We start from the raw sequence: 16,231 nt of genomic DNA, 5'->3' as shown, positions 1-16,231 counted from the left end.
GCGCCAACACGTACGAAAAGATAAAATTGCGGCAGAGCGTCGAGCTGATCGTATCGTGGGACTTGAACGAATTGCGCTCTCGTGAAATCGTATTGGCCGTGCAACTACACGCCGCATCAAACGCTGTCGTGACGGACGATTCGAGCATCACAACTTTGCAATACACGGTTCAATCTCGTCGACTGATCACCGCGTGGCAACAACAAAGCTCGTTGCTCATTGTGGAAAATGTCTCGGAGATGATGATTCTCGATACTACTGTCACTGCGAGCGGTGCCATTGATCGATTGGCCGAATTCGAATACGTCGCGCTCGGAACGATGCGCTTCGTTCAATGGCGTAACGATAAAGACGAAGCCGACTCAACCAACAAAGTCATATCGGTCTTGGCGAATATAAAATTTCCAATATGTGCTGAACGCGAACGCTTGTCCAGGCGCCAAAAGCGACCACCGCTATCTCATGTAAGAAAAAAGAACAAATAAACTTGCAATAATATGACATCCTTGACTAAGCTTCTCCGTTAGTCCCTATCCCCTGTGCGTGTAGCACGGAATCAAAGATTTTGTAGATTCGCACAATACAACGCGACGCGCAGTTTCTTATTGACTAAACCCTCTGAAACGACGGCGGTCGTATCATCGACTGACACCATAGCTCTCGTTGTTACTGTCGTTGCGCGCCGTTGCTCTCTTTCATTCTCATGCGTACGATAAACCGAACGAAACGCAGTGCGCTTTTGTGTTCGTCCAAGCGAGAATTTTGCACAATTATCACCAAGATGTGCAAGGTCGCATCCGGTACTATGGCCGTTGCGCAGCTAGCCGAGTGTGACTTCAGAACTACTCCGTATTATAGGTTAGGTTCCGACATATACTTTTCGCATCGCTCGCGTTCGCACGCGCTTCGTTCGATCGAGTCGATTCGACCGAACGAAACGCGAGATCGTGCGAAAAACCACCCGTTCTATATGTATTAACAAAAATACCGGAGTACAGAGCAGTAGCCCCTGGTCCTATTGTATCTCTGACTGCTCTGTACTACGGTACGTACAATAGTACCGGCGCGCGCCCGGCACGGCTAGGTACGTACTGGAAAATTGCACAACTTGCACAGTAGAGGGGAAGCTTTGCTTGTTCATTGGTCGAAAATCGAAGTAGTGGGGGAAAATTCCACCAATCAGGTACAATGTACCTCCCCCCATCATAGTACCAGTCGGAGATGTTAACGGAACGCTGCGCGATGTCTTACTGTTGCGACTTGGATCGCATATTGGCGACTTTTGATGCATTTCGTGCATGTAGCAAGGAAAATGAACAATGCGAGAGATGCCCGGCATCCTTGTCGAAACTTGCTGTTCGTTTTTTCCAAGAGAGGAGAGAAAACAAACGATACGAGAGATGCCCGTCAGCCTTGCTGATTCGAGGTGTCCGTTTATTTTCCATAATGGGGGAGAAAACGAGCGATGCGAGCGATGCCCGGCAGCTTTGCCGAATCGAGTTGTTCGTTTTCTTCCAAGAGGGGGGGGGGAGAAAACGAATGATGCGGGATATGCCCGTCAGCCTTGCCAAACCGAGGTTTCCGAATTTTTCCCAATATTCGGGAAAAAAAGAAGTAAGCGAGAGATATCAGGCAGCTTTGCAGAATCGAGCTGTTCTTTTTTAGAAGAGGGAAAAAACGAGCGGTGCAAGAGATGTCCAACAGCTTTGCCCAATCGAGTTATTTGTTTTTTTCGAAGAGGGGGGATGAAACGAAAGATGCGAGAGATGCCCGGCAGCTTTGCCGAATCGAGCTATTCGCTTTTTTTTTCATATTTGGTTCAGGGGGGGGATGAAATTAACGATACGAAAGATACTCGGCTGCCTTGCTGAGTCAAAATGTTCGTTTTTCTTCCTAGAGGGCGAGAAAACGAACGATGCGAGAGCTGCCCGTCGGCTGTTCCGAAAGTCGCTGTACATCTTCTTTCAGCGAGATTCGTTGAGGGGGGGAAGAAAACGAACGATGCGAGAGATGCCCGTTTGCCATGCTGAATCGAGGTTTTCGAATTATTTTCAACATTCGGGAGAAAACAAACGATGCGAGAGTTGCCCGTCTGCCTGGTCGATTCGAAGTTTTCGTATTTTTTCAAGAAGGGGGACAAAACGAACGATGCGATAGATGACCGTCAGTCTTTCCGTATCGAAATTTTCGTTTTTTTCCGAAGAGGGGGATGAAGCGAACGTTGCGAGATATGTCCGTTCGCCTTGCTGAGTCAAGGTGTTCGTTTCTTTTTCCTAGAGGGTGGGACGAACAATGCGAAAGATGCCCGGCAGCTCTCCCGAATCGAGCCATACGTTTTTCTCGAAGAAGTGGGATGAAACGAACGATGCGAGAGATGCTCAGGAGCTTTGCCGAATCGAACCATTCGTTTTTTCCCAGAGGAGGGATGAAAAGAACAAAGCGAGATATGCCCGGCCGCCTTGCTGAGTCGAGCTGTTCGTTTCTGTTTCCTATAGGGCGGAGAAAACGAACGATTCGAGAGTTGCCCTTCGGCTGTCCCGAAAGTCTCTATACATTTTCATTGAGCGAGTTTCGCTGAGGGGGGGGGAGAAAACGAACAATGCCAGAAGAAAGTCTCTGTACAACTTCTTTGAACGAGATTCGCTGAGGGGGGAGAAAAACGAACGATGCGAAAGGCGCCGGTCTGCCTTGTCGAATCCAGCTATTCGTTTTTTTCTAAAAGGGGGGATGAAATGAACGATGCGAGAGACGTCCGGCTGCCTTGCTGAAACGAGGTGTTCGTTTCTTTTTCCTAGAGGGGGGAGAAAGCGAACGATGCGGGACATGCCCGGCAGCTTTGCCGAAAGTCGCTAAACATCTTCTTTGAGTGACTTTCGTTGAGGAGGGAGAAAGCGAACTGTGCGAAAGACGCCCGTTTGCCTTGCCGGGACGTGATTTTCGTTTTTTCCTAGAGGAGGGATGAAACGGACGCTAGAGATGCCTGACTGCTTTGCCGAATCCAGCTATTCGTTTTTTTCGAAGAGGGGGGGATGAAACGAACGATGCGAGAGATGTTCGGCTACCTTGCCGAAACGAGGTTTCCGTTTTTTTTCCTAGAAGTGGGTGAAAACGAACGAGGCGAGAGACGCACATCAGCCTTGCTGAGTCAAGCTGTTTTTTTTCGAAGAAGGAGGGGGGATGAAACGAACGTTGCGAGAATTTGCCGTCTGCCTTGCCGCATCGAGGTTTTCGCATTCTTTCCAAGGTTCGGGAGAAAACGAACGATGCGAGGGACGCACGTCAATCTTGCCGAATCGAGGTGTTTGATTTTTTTTTCGAAGAGGGGAGTGAAACGAACGATGCAAGAGACGTACGGCAGTCTTGCTGAATCGGTCTCTGCATGTTTTTCTTCAAAAAGCTTTCGATGAGGGGGGTGAAAACGAACATTGCGGAGGATGCTCGTCAGCCTGGCCGAATGTCGCTGTACATTTTTTTTCAAAGAAGTTCGCTGCTGAGAGGCGAAAGCGAACGATGCGATAGGTGCATGTCAGCCTTGTCGAATGGAGTCCTGAATGTTTTTCTTCACAGATTTCGATGTGGTGGTGAAAACGAACGATGCGAGATATGTCTGTCAGCCTTCCCGAATGTTGCTGTACATTTTTTTACAGAGGGATTCACTGGGGAGAGGATGAAACAAACGGAGCCAAGCGTGACTTCAGAACTGCTCCGTATTATAGGTTAGGTTCCGACATACACTTTTCGCATCGCTTGCGTTCACTCGCGCTTCGTTCGATCGAGTCGATTCGATCGAACGAAGCGCGAGATCACAGAAAAAACCATCTGTTCTATATATATTAACGAAAGTACTGGAGTACAGAGCAGTAGCCCCTGGTTCTATTGTACCTCTGACTGCTCTGTACTACGGTACGTACAATAGTACCGGCGCGCGCCCGGCACGGCTAGGTACGTACTGGAAAATTGTACAACTTGCACAGTAGAGGGGGAAGCTTCGCTTGTTCATTGGTCGAGAATCAAAGTGGTGGGGGGAAATTCCTCCAATCAGGTACAATGTACCCCCACCACAGCGCCAATTGGCGACTTTAAAGGAATGTTGCACGACGTGTTGCTGTTGCGACCTGGATCGCGATATTGACGATTTCTGATACACTTCGCGCATGTAGCAAGGAAAATGAACAATGCGAGAGATGCCCGTCTGCCTTGCTGAGTCGAGGTGTTAGTTTTTTTCCAAGAGGGCACAGAAAAAACGTTGCGAGAGATGCCCGTCAACCTTGGCGAATCGAGGTTTTCGAATCTTTTTCACGAGGCGGCAGAAGAAACGAACGATGAGAGAGATATATATCAGTTTTGCCGAATCGAGGTTTTCGAAATTTTTCCAAGAGTCGGGAGAAAACGAACGATGCAAAAGATGCACGTCAATTTTGCCGAATCGATGTTTTCGAATTTTTTCCAAGATTCGGGAGAAAACCTCGATTCGGCGAGGCTAACGTGCATCTCTCGCCGAATCGAGGTCCTCGAATTTTTTCCAAGATTCGGGAAAAACCGAATGCGAGAGATACCAGGCAATTTTGCCGAATCGAGCTATTTGTTTTTCTCGAAGAGGGGAGGATGAGAGAAACGATGCGAGAGTTGTCCGACTGCCTTGCTGAGTCGAGGTGTTCGTTTCTCTTTCCTAGAGGGGGATGAAACGAGCGATGCGAGAAATGCACTGCTGCCTTGCTGAGTCGAGGTGTTCGTTTTTTTCCAAGAGGGGGGATGAAACGAACGATGTGACAGTTGCTATTCGGCTGTTCCGAAAGTCTCCGTACATTTTCTTTGAACGAGATTCGCTGGGGGGGGCGGGGAGAAAACGAACGACGCGAAAGACGCCCGTTTGCCTTGCCGAAACGAGGCGTTCGTTCTTTTTTCTAGAGGGGGGATGGAACGAACGATGCGAGATATGCCCGGTTGCCTTGCTGAGTCGAGCTGTTCGTTTCTTTTTCCTAGAGAGGGGGGCGAAAACGAACGCTGTGAGAGATTTCTGTCAGCCTTGTCATTGTACGAACGCTTTGAGGATTTCTTGCGAAAATAACACGTTTCCTATTATGTCATGCTTGAGAATACAATTTTACATACGGAATGTTTCAGATTAACCGCGTCACCCAATTTTTTCGTAAACGTGACAATTTAGAGGAAAATGTTTCAGACAGAAATTGTAGGGCTTCAAAGAATCTATTTACCTAACCTATAAATTTCACCTTGTAATGACCTCGAAAAGCCCAGTCAAGATCAACATAAAAATCTTAAATAGAAACCTGAATTTTTATAACATCATCTTTTTCTACCAATTAATTTGATTAACTTTTGTTCAAAATATTTTTCTACTTGTCTAATATTTTTTAAGATATCTAAGAAAAAGTCTTCAGAACAGCTCCGTATTATAGGTTAGGTTCCGACATACATTTTTCGCATCGCTCGCGCTTCGTTCGATCGAGTCGAGTCGACCGAACGAAGCGCGAGATCGCGCAAAAAACCACCCGTTCTATATATGTTATACCGGAGTACAGAGCAGTAGCCCCTGGTCCTATTGTACCTCTGACTGCTCTGTACTACGGTACGTACAATAGTACCGGCACGCGCCCGGCACGGCTAGGTACGTACCGAAAAATTGTACAACTTGTACAGTAGAGGGAGAAGCTGTGCTTGTTCATTGGTCGAAAATCAGAGTGGTGGGGAAACTTCCTCCAATCAGGTACAATATTCCCCCACCACGGCGCCAGTCGGGGTATTTAACGGAACGCTGCACGACGTCTTACTGTTGTGACCCGGATCGCGATATTGACGATTTTTGATATATCATACGTTATAGCGCTGGTGATTTTTGCCTGACGTATCTGCACGTTGACCGCAATTCATCTGCGGCGACGAGACGATGAAAAAATGGCTGAAAAACGACAACAACAACGCTCAATGCGCAAATGTCGAGCTGGCGTGAACTGAGTCGAGCCAGCTGAACGTGCACGTGTCGTGGAGAACCGCAATCGGTCGTTGCGCATATCTGATGCATAGCAACGTTTCGCGACAATCGGAATTATGTTCGGAGCGGAACGCCAATGGACAAGTTTGGACAGTTCTATGGGATATACGAAATGTAGAAAATAAACACATGTTATTTGTTCCTCAATATGTATGTTTATTCCATCTGTTCGGTCCATGCGTTACTCTCATGTGCAAAAAAGAAACGAACGAGAAAAACACGCCTAAGATCAGACGAAAAAAAAACGTGCCGCTGCTGACCGTCGTAGCCGTCTGGCCGGCCGGGGTTTACATCCCGCGTCGACGTCGAGCCACGGCCGCTGCGAAGGGGCACTTCGGGAACCAGAATTTGTGTTGTTGCAATGGATCGTCTTCAGCGTCCCAATCACTTATTCCACCGCCGCAGTAGTAACAGATTGTAGTATCGCGTCTGCCCGTGTAAAAAAAACCCGCAGACGAAAGTTGCATCGCCGTCTGTGTTCTCGACTCACAAGGCCACGTAGCGAATGTCGCTCTGCGCGCAGAGAACGTAGTATACTCGGGATGCTGCGAATCCGTGAGACCACCGCTGATGAGATCCACATCGTGCCGATGAAGTTCCGATTCAAACTCAACGTCGCCCTCCTCGACGAATTGTTCTTCCTGGCGCTTGTTGAGCCGTTTTTCCTCCACGTCGCTGATCAGCTCATAGAAAGTGTAGTTACGCTTGTCCGTAGTCGTGCGATGGCGAAATATGGCCAGAGCACCACGTCCGGCAGGTTAAACCGAAGACCGATTTCACTCTGTTCTCTTGATGGATACCGTGACATTGAATTCATCACCGTCGTTGTCGTCGTCGTCGTCGCCGACCGAGAATATTGATGACAGCGAGAGTACATTCGTCGTGAACGAACAAGCAGTGTGTGGTGAACTCATGTCCAAATGCTCGTATATGCATTAGGTACTTGCTTTGCCTTCTCAGGGGTTCCACCAAATCCACCAAATTGTTCACACAGAGCGACGGCGGTGGAGGTTGCTTGGAGCAGCGTTCATCTGGCGAATTGGCGAGAAGTGCAGACTGCGGACTAAACGATGCGTCTACTGCGGCGGACGTGTTTGAGGTCGCCGCGCCGTGCCGGTACCCCTGTTCGGGCCGCTACTTTGCCCAGCATAATCGACGCCTCGATTTTGACCGTATCGCGCATTCAGATCAGGTCGCTCCATTATCGTCGTCTTGAATCAATATTTCTCAGATTACGTGACTACAAACATGCCGATTACCGACCGAAAGCACTCATCATGCTGGTGGGGTGGGGTGGGGGGGCGGTTGCGCACCAATGCACCAGCGTAAGGTTCGACCATGAGTTGTGACCGGAGAAGCAGTCGTAGCCTGCGGCGATTTCATCCGTATCGCCGTCCTCTTCTTACGACAGAAGGGGCTCAGGTTCCCTCCGGAAACGCGCCGTCAGCTAGCGAACCTATTGTGACGTACGACAGCGACGGTTCGGATCATCTTCAAACATCTGCGCGTTATCGAGACTTGGTGACTGCAGTATGCAATCTTGTTAGCGGGAAATCAGTTGAGGCCGGTCACGCTGTAGTTACAGCCACCATCGAGTCATCAGGTCATCAACCTACGAACGGGCCACGAGTCACGAAAATGTCTAAATGCGAACGCAATCGTACCTCAGTGGCGATTATTGAATCGCTTTGTATCCGTGGTCGGCAGCAACGATGACGAAGAGGAAGAAATAGAGGAGGAGGAGAAGAAGAAGAAGAACGGTAGCGGCGGTAAACAAGGCGGCGGCGGCGGCGCCAGTAATGGTGCGCCTACAGAAATGTCCACGCTGGAGCATAACCGTCGCACGGTGAGTGCCATGACGGTACCGGTCTTGATCGAGCTGGGCGGCCGTTTGTATGACGCGGGCTATTCCCGCGCGTATATTCGTAGTCTTTGGTACGTCGTGCGCTCGGTGAATCGTAGAGCGCACATGTCGCTGTTGAACGGTCTCGAGCGAGCTGTGGATGCACGACGCAAAGACCGCGAATTGGCCCTGGCTGAACTTGCGAGCGAGAATGCGCCAGCGCGGCGCAATGATCCCAACCAAGTCGAGCGTCGACTCGGCGATCGGTCGCTCAAAAGCGACGGTCGATTAACATTTCGAGAAAATGAATTCGTATCAATGATGCAAGCGGTGAGACGGTCGATAGTAACGGGATGTGTGCTGCCACAACTTGTCGGCGTCGTGAGACGTTTGCCGAGCGAAACGCGCGGAATCACTTGTTTCTCTATGTATTTTACATGTTGGCTCTGACGTAAGCGCCTGAGCGATATAACGGTGCTGGATGTGCGACAATTGCGACAACTGCGCGACCGCGAAGTATGCGTGATCACGGTGTACAAGACGCGCAAACTGGGCAGGATCGAAGTGGGTGAATTGTTGCGACCTTCCGCTGAACGCAAAGCCGTCCGCGGCGACGGCGACGGCTACGATTTCCTTTTGCCTTCGGACACACGTATCATATTGAACACGTTCCTCTCGTGGGTGGAATGCGGCGAGCTCGAGATTCCGTTCGATCGAGAGCACATGCGGCGAGTGCTAGACGAGCGTCTGGACCATTTGTACGAAAATTTGTTCTCCAGGCCTAGATCACGCGGATTGAGCTTTCATGCTCTCCGTCGCATTTACGCTGGCTATCGTTATCTGCAGGGCGCTACGCTCGATCGTATTCAGGAGACGCTTGATCATGCCAGTCGCTGGCAAACCAATAGCTACGTGAACGCGTGCTTGTACGAAATTACTAACGAGGAATGCGGTGCGACGGCGGCGGCCAGGCTCGCAACGCGAGCGAGTGAAATCTAATCTCGGGAAGATGAACGAATTGAACTAAAAGCAAGGCGTTACATTACAGCTCCGCGCTGGTCGTCCGTCATGTCTGTCACGGGGAATTGTTCAGCTCGCCCGAATGGACGACGATGCCGGCCAGACGCTGGAGGACTCTGAAGACCTAGATAGCAGTTATCGTATATACAGTGTTGTACAGTGGGATTGATTTTGCCGACAATAGCGACTCGATGACAAATAGGAGCACCTCGAAGGACAAGGTCATTTTGTGGTACGTTAGATTGCGTTACCACGAGTCTATCTCTCTCTCTCTCTCTCTCTCCCGTTCTCTCTCGCGTTCTCTCTCCCGTTCTCTCTCCCGTTCTCTCTCCCGTTCTCTCTCCCATTCTCTCTCTCTCTCTCTCTCTCTGTTGATAGGTTTCGACACTCCGCTCAGCGTCGTCAAAAATCTTGTCGTCGCTCTCTATTGCACTATATCTATCTCGTCGTGTTTCGGAAACGGCATCGCTTCCCGATGTGCAAGTTCCCGATTACGACGACGACGACGAGTTAAGGCTAAAGTTGAGGAGGACGCAGAGCCAGTAGCTAGACGCATACATCGCGTTTCATCAACGAAACCAATGACGAGCTGATCATTTGCATCGCGTGACACATTGGAAGACTAAATTCAGCGACGTTGAAGAACTAATGCTAACAATGGAAAACGAATGGGAAGAGGATGCTAGAGATGATCACAGTGCCATTGGAAGACGTGCTGGACGAACTTACCAAAGAGAATAAGATAAGATGGCTCTGGTGATGTACGATTTGCTTTATCAACGGCATCCAAACAGAATTAGCTCGTGCATACCGATCATATTCGATGAAATATTGAAAAAACTCCAAGTGCGCTCTTGACACCTCGGTCATCGTTGTCGAATTCATCGTCGTCGTCGTCGTCGTCGTCGTCGTCAACTTTTACTGCCGCACATTTTATCGACGTATTTAAGCATGGCTAATTCGTATCAGCTGTCTACCTCGCAGTGGCAGCTGCCGGTCGCTGAGCCGTTGCAAGATCGACTCTCGGCGGTGTTAACTGAACAGCTACCGCCGCAATTATCACAAGTGCCACTTGAGCAACTGCCGCCGCAATCGTCAAAAATGCCACCGCCATCATTGTCCATATTGCTTGAACGATTACCAGAAACGATAATAAATAAAAACGATGCTACGACGGTCAAGACAACGGTGACTGGTGTATCACCGCAACTGATCGACCATAATGGGAGAATCTCTTCCGTTCGTAAACGAAAGGTTAAGCCGGTCGTCAAAAAGCAATCACACACGAAGCAACTACGAGCGAAGCAATCGTGCAAGATGGCTGTGTCGAAAAAGATTATGTCCAAATCGAGAAACAAAGGAAAAATGGCTAAACGAGCATCGTCATCGTCGTCGTCGTCGTCGTCGTCATCGTCGTCGTCTATTCGTCGTCGTCGTCGTCGTCACGAACCGTCGAGTTAGCGAAGGAGATCGCTGGCGAACGCACGCTGAGGAAGAGAGAATTGTCGGAAGCGTTCGAGTTCGAGCATCAGGACGACGTCGTCCGACCGCAAACTGAACGACAGAAAAAACATCAGAGACGCGGTGAAACTCTGGACGATATGCCACTCGCGGATCGTTGGAACCGGCGACCAAAATTGCCCACAGCGTTCAAATTCTTTTTGAGCTCGACAATAGTTAAGGCAATGTCCGATCTACCCGCTGAGAAACATTTGAAGCCGCCGACAGTGACGTTGGCTGCCAGCAAGGCGTGGATGCGAGCAATCGAGCGCATGATCGAAATGGTTAACAAACGGATGACATGTATTTCTGAAAAGAAACGAACGTGGGAACAGGTTTCGACCGTCGGTCGACAATTATTATTCGACAAGTACAAATTGCTAATGTTTCTGTACAAATTGTTTCGGTCGGCTCGGTTTGACGTGAAGGCGCTCGGTCGTCTGATCAATGACCCACCACAACCGATATATATGCGCTATTGGGCAGTTCCGTGATCGAACGCGTCATTCATTGCATCTTGTCGCGCTTGCAGCGGATTAATCCGGAATTACAATTCAACGCTGTAACGTTTTCGCCAAAAGCGCGCGATATATTGCGCATTATCGCCGACCAATTGGGGATACGTATATTGAAACGTGTCCAGTATAACAATTTCGGCGAGCGTATCAGCGAGGAAAGACTCCAGCACTGTTACCACGTTACAACACGCTCAACGATGCGCAGGTGTCAGTTGATCCGTTGTACCATCCTACATTCCTGAAAGATTGCGCGAGCAGCGGCAGCAACGAGATATCGCGGCTACACATTCGAGAAGATGCCGCGTCGCGAAAGAATCGATTGCCGTACTCGCCGACGACGTTTTCGCACTTGATCGTTTCTAATCATATCTTTCCGGTGAAGAACAACGCGGCGTGTTTGAATGCGTTCAACGCTCAAGTGTTTGACGCTCTTGCCAACATTGTGCAGTACGCGGTATCGCATCGACGCGATTTGATGCGACCTTCGGGCAAGATAAATATCAATCTGAACGAGAAGGAAATTTCGAACGCGAGCGAATTATTGTACGACGTACGTGTCGTGCTCGATGATGTGCACACTCGCGTGCTGATGCCAAAGCCCGAACGTTTATTTCAACACGTAGTCGTTGATCTAAATATAGTACACGCTCAGTTGAATCGAATGCTACTATCGGTGTTCCCTAGCGGCTTTGTCGGCATCAGGCATCATTCGCCTAACGACGACGTCGACGGGTCGTCAGTCGTCGTCGAACTCGCGAGTAGAAGTGAGAAGAGAGAAACTCGAAAAGGAAGTTGATCTTCCGCCACAGTCAACGCCAGAGTCACGAGTGCAAAGTGCCAAAGTGAAAAGAGATCGGCAGCTCGTGCCGGCTCGTGCCGGAGCCAAGAGTCCAGCCTGCGTCGAGTCTGCGGCGATGATGAGAAAGAAAAGGATTGTAAAAAAGAAGTGCTCTGGATGTAGCGATTGCTGCTGATGCACAATCGTCATCACAGCCCTTTTGTTTGTAGCCCAACCACTTTACCACAGCGTTTATTTACCAATCTTACTACAATCTTTACGCTCGCGCTCATGTAAATCTTTTCGACGGATTTCGATGGATGAGCACTGATGACTTGACAATAGAAAGCAGCTGTCTGTCAACAATTTGCTGCCGCTGCAAAAATGTAACAAGTTGTTGCGCTGTGACGACGATATAATCCAGGAATATTCTTTCTGCGGTGGCGTGGGTTCTCTCGCTGACGCATCGCTCCCTGTGATGACTAATGAGCGAGTGTTGCGTATATTAGCGGCATACAAACGCAAACAGTGGCAAACTACCGTCGCAACTATGGCAACTCTACCGCCACCGTGGCAGCGTCGCACGTCTCGATTACACGCGAATCTCGAGCGAAAAGAACCGGACGGTAAAGGCAGGCAAGAACAGCGTTGTCGTCGTCGCTTGTCATTTGACGACAACGAAGGCAACGCTACGCAACGCGGTGATCCTTGGATCTTGCAGGCGATCGATGCTGCCCCGATCAATACTCAACAACTCGACCGACTTTCTAGCCAGGAGGCACGCTTGTGGTTTGCAGACTCGAGCATCGGAGGCGGAGCCGGTGTCAATTGCGCGATCGAAGCGCTCGGGTGTTTCGTGCACACCACCGCGAACAACGATGCATCCGCTATTGCTGCTGCTGATGCTAAATCAAACTTGGATAACTTGGCTACGATGGCGGTGCCACCTCCGTACGAGTACTGCAGCGCGTCCATGTTTAATCAGGCGCGAGTTGGCAAACGAGTAGACGATCTCGTCACGGAAAAGAGCGGGGACCGTAAAAAATATCTTACAATCGAGCAAGAGTTTTGTGCATTATTTGACAACGTATCCATTGCGCAACACACTCAGAGGTTACATCAAATCGCGCCATACTTGTCTCCGAGCCACATCGCACTACCGTCTATACACGCAGAGTGAATATTTTCGGTCGATCGTGAGCGTGACAATCGTGCGGGTGTATTGCGCTTCAAACCGCCGAAATGCCGCGATTGCACGCGACATAAACGGCAACGGTTGAGACAATGCTGTCGTCGTCGTCGGTACGACGACGAGGGGAAACGCGGCGGCGGCGGCAGCAGCGGCAGCGGCAGTGACCGTCGATGCTGCTTGCCTTGGCCCGACGAGAGCTTCGAATGGTGTTTTGACGTTTCGAGAAAAAACTTTGGTCTTGTGATGAAGCGTGATCCGTGTATTCACAACGGTAGCGTGGTGCGTATAAGTCGAGTGTACGGCGTGTCTCGTAATGTGGAATATTGCGACGCCATTTACGTTTCGCCGTTCGTGTTGAAAAATCTAAACGCGGATTTCGACGGCGACGCTGTCACTGTCATGATTGTTCGCGGAATTGAAGCGTCGCTAGAGATCGAGGAATGTATGAGTGAACCCATGCTGTACGGCTCTGGACCGCGTTTCACGTTCTGTCAGTCCCTGATCTTTCGTATCTTTCGCCGTCTGGCATTCGATGACGAGACGGACGAACGACGCGCTTTTCGAGACCCCTCGAATATATCCGCAACTTTGGCCCGTCGTATACTCGAGTCTCGCCTCGACCTGTGGGGGGGATGCGATGACGGGAGAGCACGGGCTCGAGCTCGCCGCATCTTTGGTCACTGGTACGACTGTTACATCACTGTGCTAGCACACGCGTGGAATCGCGGAGGGGATAGCAATGGCCACGTGATCCACTCAATCCCGAGCACGAGCAGCGAGCCGTGGAACCACCCGAACACGATCGTCACTGAGCCACGCCACCAAGAATGACGAAGATGAAGAGTGGGGAGAAGAATACGGTGACGTTGCAGTCTGGCGTGGACTACCGATATTAGATTACACACTGTCATTGGCTGTCGTGCTTGGAGCGACAGACACCGAGGTAATCGATGACATAACGCAGTCTGTAATCTCCTCCTCCTCGACGATGACGCTGTGTTTATGGATGCATCGCCCGCGTGTCTTGTAAATTGGCTCATTGTGCACTCTGGCGCGAAAGTGTCACCGCACGAACTTCTGTGCGACATTTTTCAACGAGAAAGCTGTAATGGCTCTGCGACGAGCTCCGCCGATGACGATGATAGCGCCGCGACAACAAGCGACCGCCGCATGATGCCGCCGCATATAGTAGCGTCGCACGCTCATTTTTTTCAGCCTCTTCCCCTGGACAGGGAACTCGAGTATCGTCGATATCTGGACGATTTCATTTCGGTCAGCAAAAATGTGCCCAAAACATCGTACTTTGCTAGCGGACTGAAATGGGTGGTACAAACGTGTGACATGAACAACGGCTGCTGATGAGAGGACATTTGTTACTGAGCAATCTGGATTACTATTTGCGAGACGTGGAACGTGATTTTTTGTTACCTATGTAACACTACTGTAATTGTAACACTATTGTAATTGTAATAATCGGTTTTTATTTTGGATCTCTAATAAAGAAATGCAATATCGAGGGAAAAAAAGGGTCTTTATTCTTTGCTGGTCGTACAGATCCGCGAAATACATCGTCCCAACCATTGTACCAAGCGCACCGTGTCGTAACGCATTTCCGCAGGTATATCTTCGAACATACGAAGCAACGGATTCGCGAAGCGTCGCGTAGCATCGCTGCTCGACTTTTTCGCATCTCCTTCGTCGTTGGTTGTTCTCTCTACGTCCGATTTGATCGACGACGACGATGACGACGACGATGAAGACGACGACGACGACGACGACGACGAAGACGACGACGACGACGATGACGACGACGACGACGACGACGACGACGCCGGTGACGACGACGACGACGACGACGACGAAGACCTTTCCAAACAAGTCATTGTTTTTCCGGCGACGACAAAGCGGACGTGTTTTCTTCGACGTTGAGGGAGCACCGTGGCAAGTCCTTGCACTCGAAAAGAGAAAGTATGGCCATCGCGCTGTCGCCGCTTTCGTCCGCGCCTCCCCGTGGCGTACGAGGCGAACGTTGTCAACCATCGCGACCTCTCGCTGTCGAACAAAAGAGCGCGCCCGCATGTTCGATCGATTAGCTCGCATCGCGAAGGCGTTGCATCGCAATCACAGCGAGTGGCGTTCAAACTTTGTAAGTTGATCGTCATCATCGATTCTGATCGCCAAGTTCCGATTGCGACGGTAAAGTCCATCGTGTCTTCTTCTTCGTTAGAAATGCCGCTGCTGGCTAATCCAACGTTGAATGAAGAGGAGTCCAATTTCGTTTACGTGGACGTAGATTGCGCGTTGTGCAAGAGACATCTAAGTGGCGATATCAGTGTCGTAGATGATCGTTGCCCGCTACTGAACGACGATATTCGCAGAATGCACGAACTAGCGTTAATCTCGGACGTCCAGTCGGTACTGATTGCCGCCGATTTGAGCACCGCGTGGATCACTACTCGAGAATCTGGAGCATTACGTCACGGATATCACGTGTACGCGCGTGACGACGACGCACGATTCGAGCAAGCATTGCACGATATACGTCGAGTATGCAGCGGCTACGACGATGATTGCGGAGATGAAAATAACAGCAGCGAGTATGTGCTCTTCCGATGCAAACATGACAACACGTCAGCCAGATATCAGGCGAGTTCAATGAAGAGTACTCTGTGTACATTATCGTAACGCAATGCGGCAGTAACGAGCAACGGCATCGCGTTTGCAGTCAATTCAGTCCGTTTGCGAGAGGAATGTGTTTCGCGCTCGCAGACGGAGTATCGCGCTCATGACGCGCGACATTTATTGATTCGTTTCTCGTGAAGCTATCGTTACCTAGCTCGTATGACCTTGAGAGCGGGGCCTATCGGGGCGCGACATGTCGTAGGGGTCGTTTGTTGTTTCTTCAGGTTCAGACAGGAGAGGAAAGAGCAACAAAACGCAACGAAAATATCGGTGATTTAGCAATGATTATAAAGAAATAGCTAAAAATTGCGAAACACGAAGAGGCAGTCAGTGAGGGAACGAAGTAAGTGAGTCGCGCGCACGGCGTGCACGTACAGAAATGGAACCGATGGACATTGAAAAAGAGACTACTAATGACACAATATCCGAAGCAAGCAGCAGCAGCAGCAGCAGCCTCTGTCGTTAAAATCGGAATTCGTTCCGATTCACCACGGTTAGACGTCGTGCTGCGCGATGTAATACCGTGCAACTTACGGACCGGTAGTAAATTTTTGCGTTCGGAAATTCAAGTGTCGCTGCGCGTAGACGCTCTGCGATTGTTTCTGAAATGCTATGGCTTTCTCATATACGACCGCGAGCGCAAATTGGTCACTCTGTGCGCTTCGTCCGACCCTGGCGTTCGCGA

The sequence above is a fragment of the Harpegnathos saltator genome, unplaced genomic scaffold, assembly GCF_003227715.2.
Source record: "Harpegnathos saltator strain DR-91 unplaced genomic scaffold, Hsal_v8.6 scaffold131, whole genome shotgun sequence".
Lineage (NCBI taxonomy): Eukaryota > Metazoa > Arthropoda > Insecta > Hymenoptera > Formicidae > Harpegnathos > Harpegnathos saltator.
The sequence above is the reverse complement of the archived record's forward strand: the minus strand, read 5'-3'. Positions refer to the sequence as shown.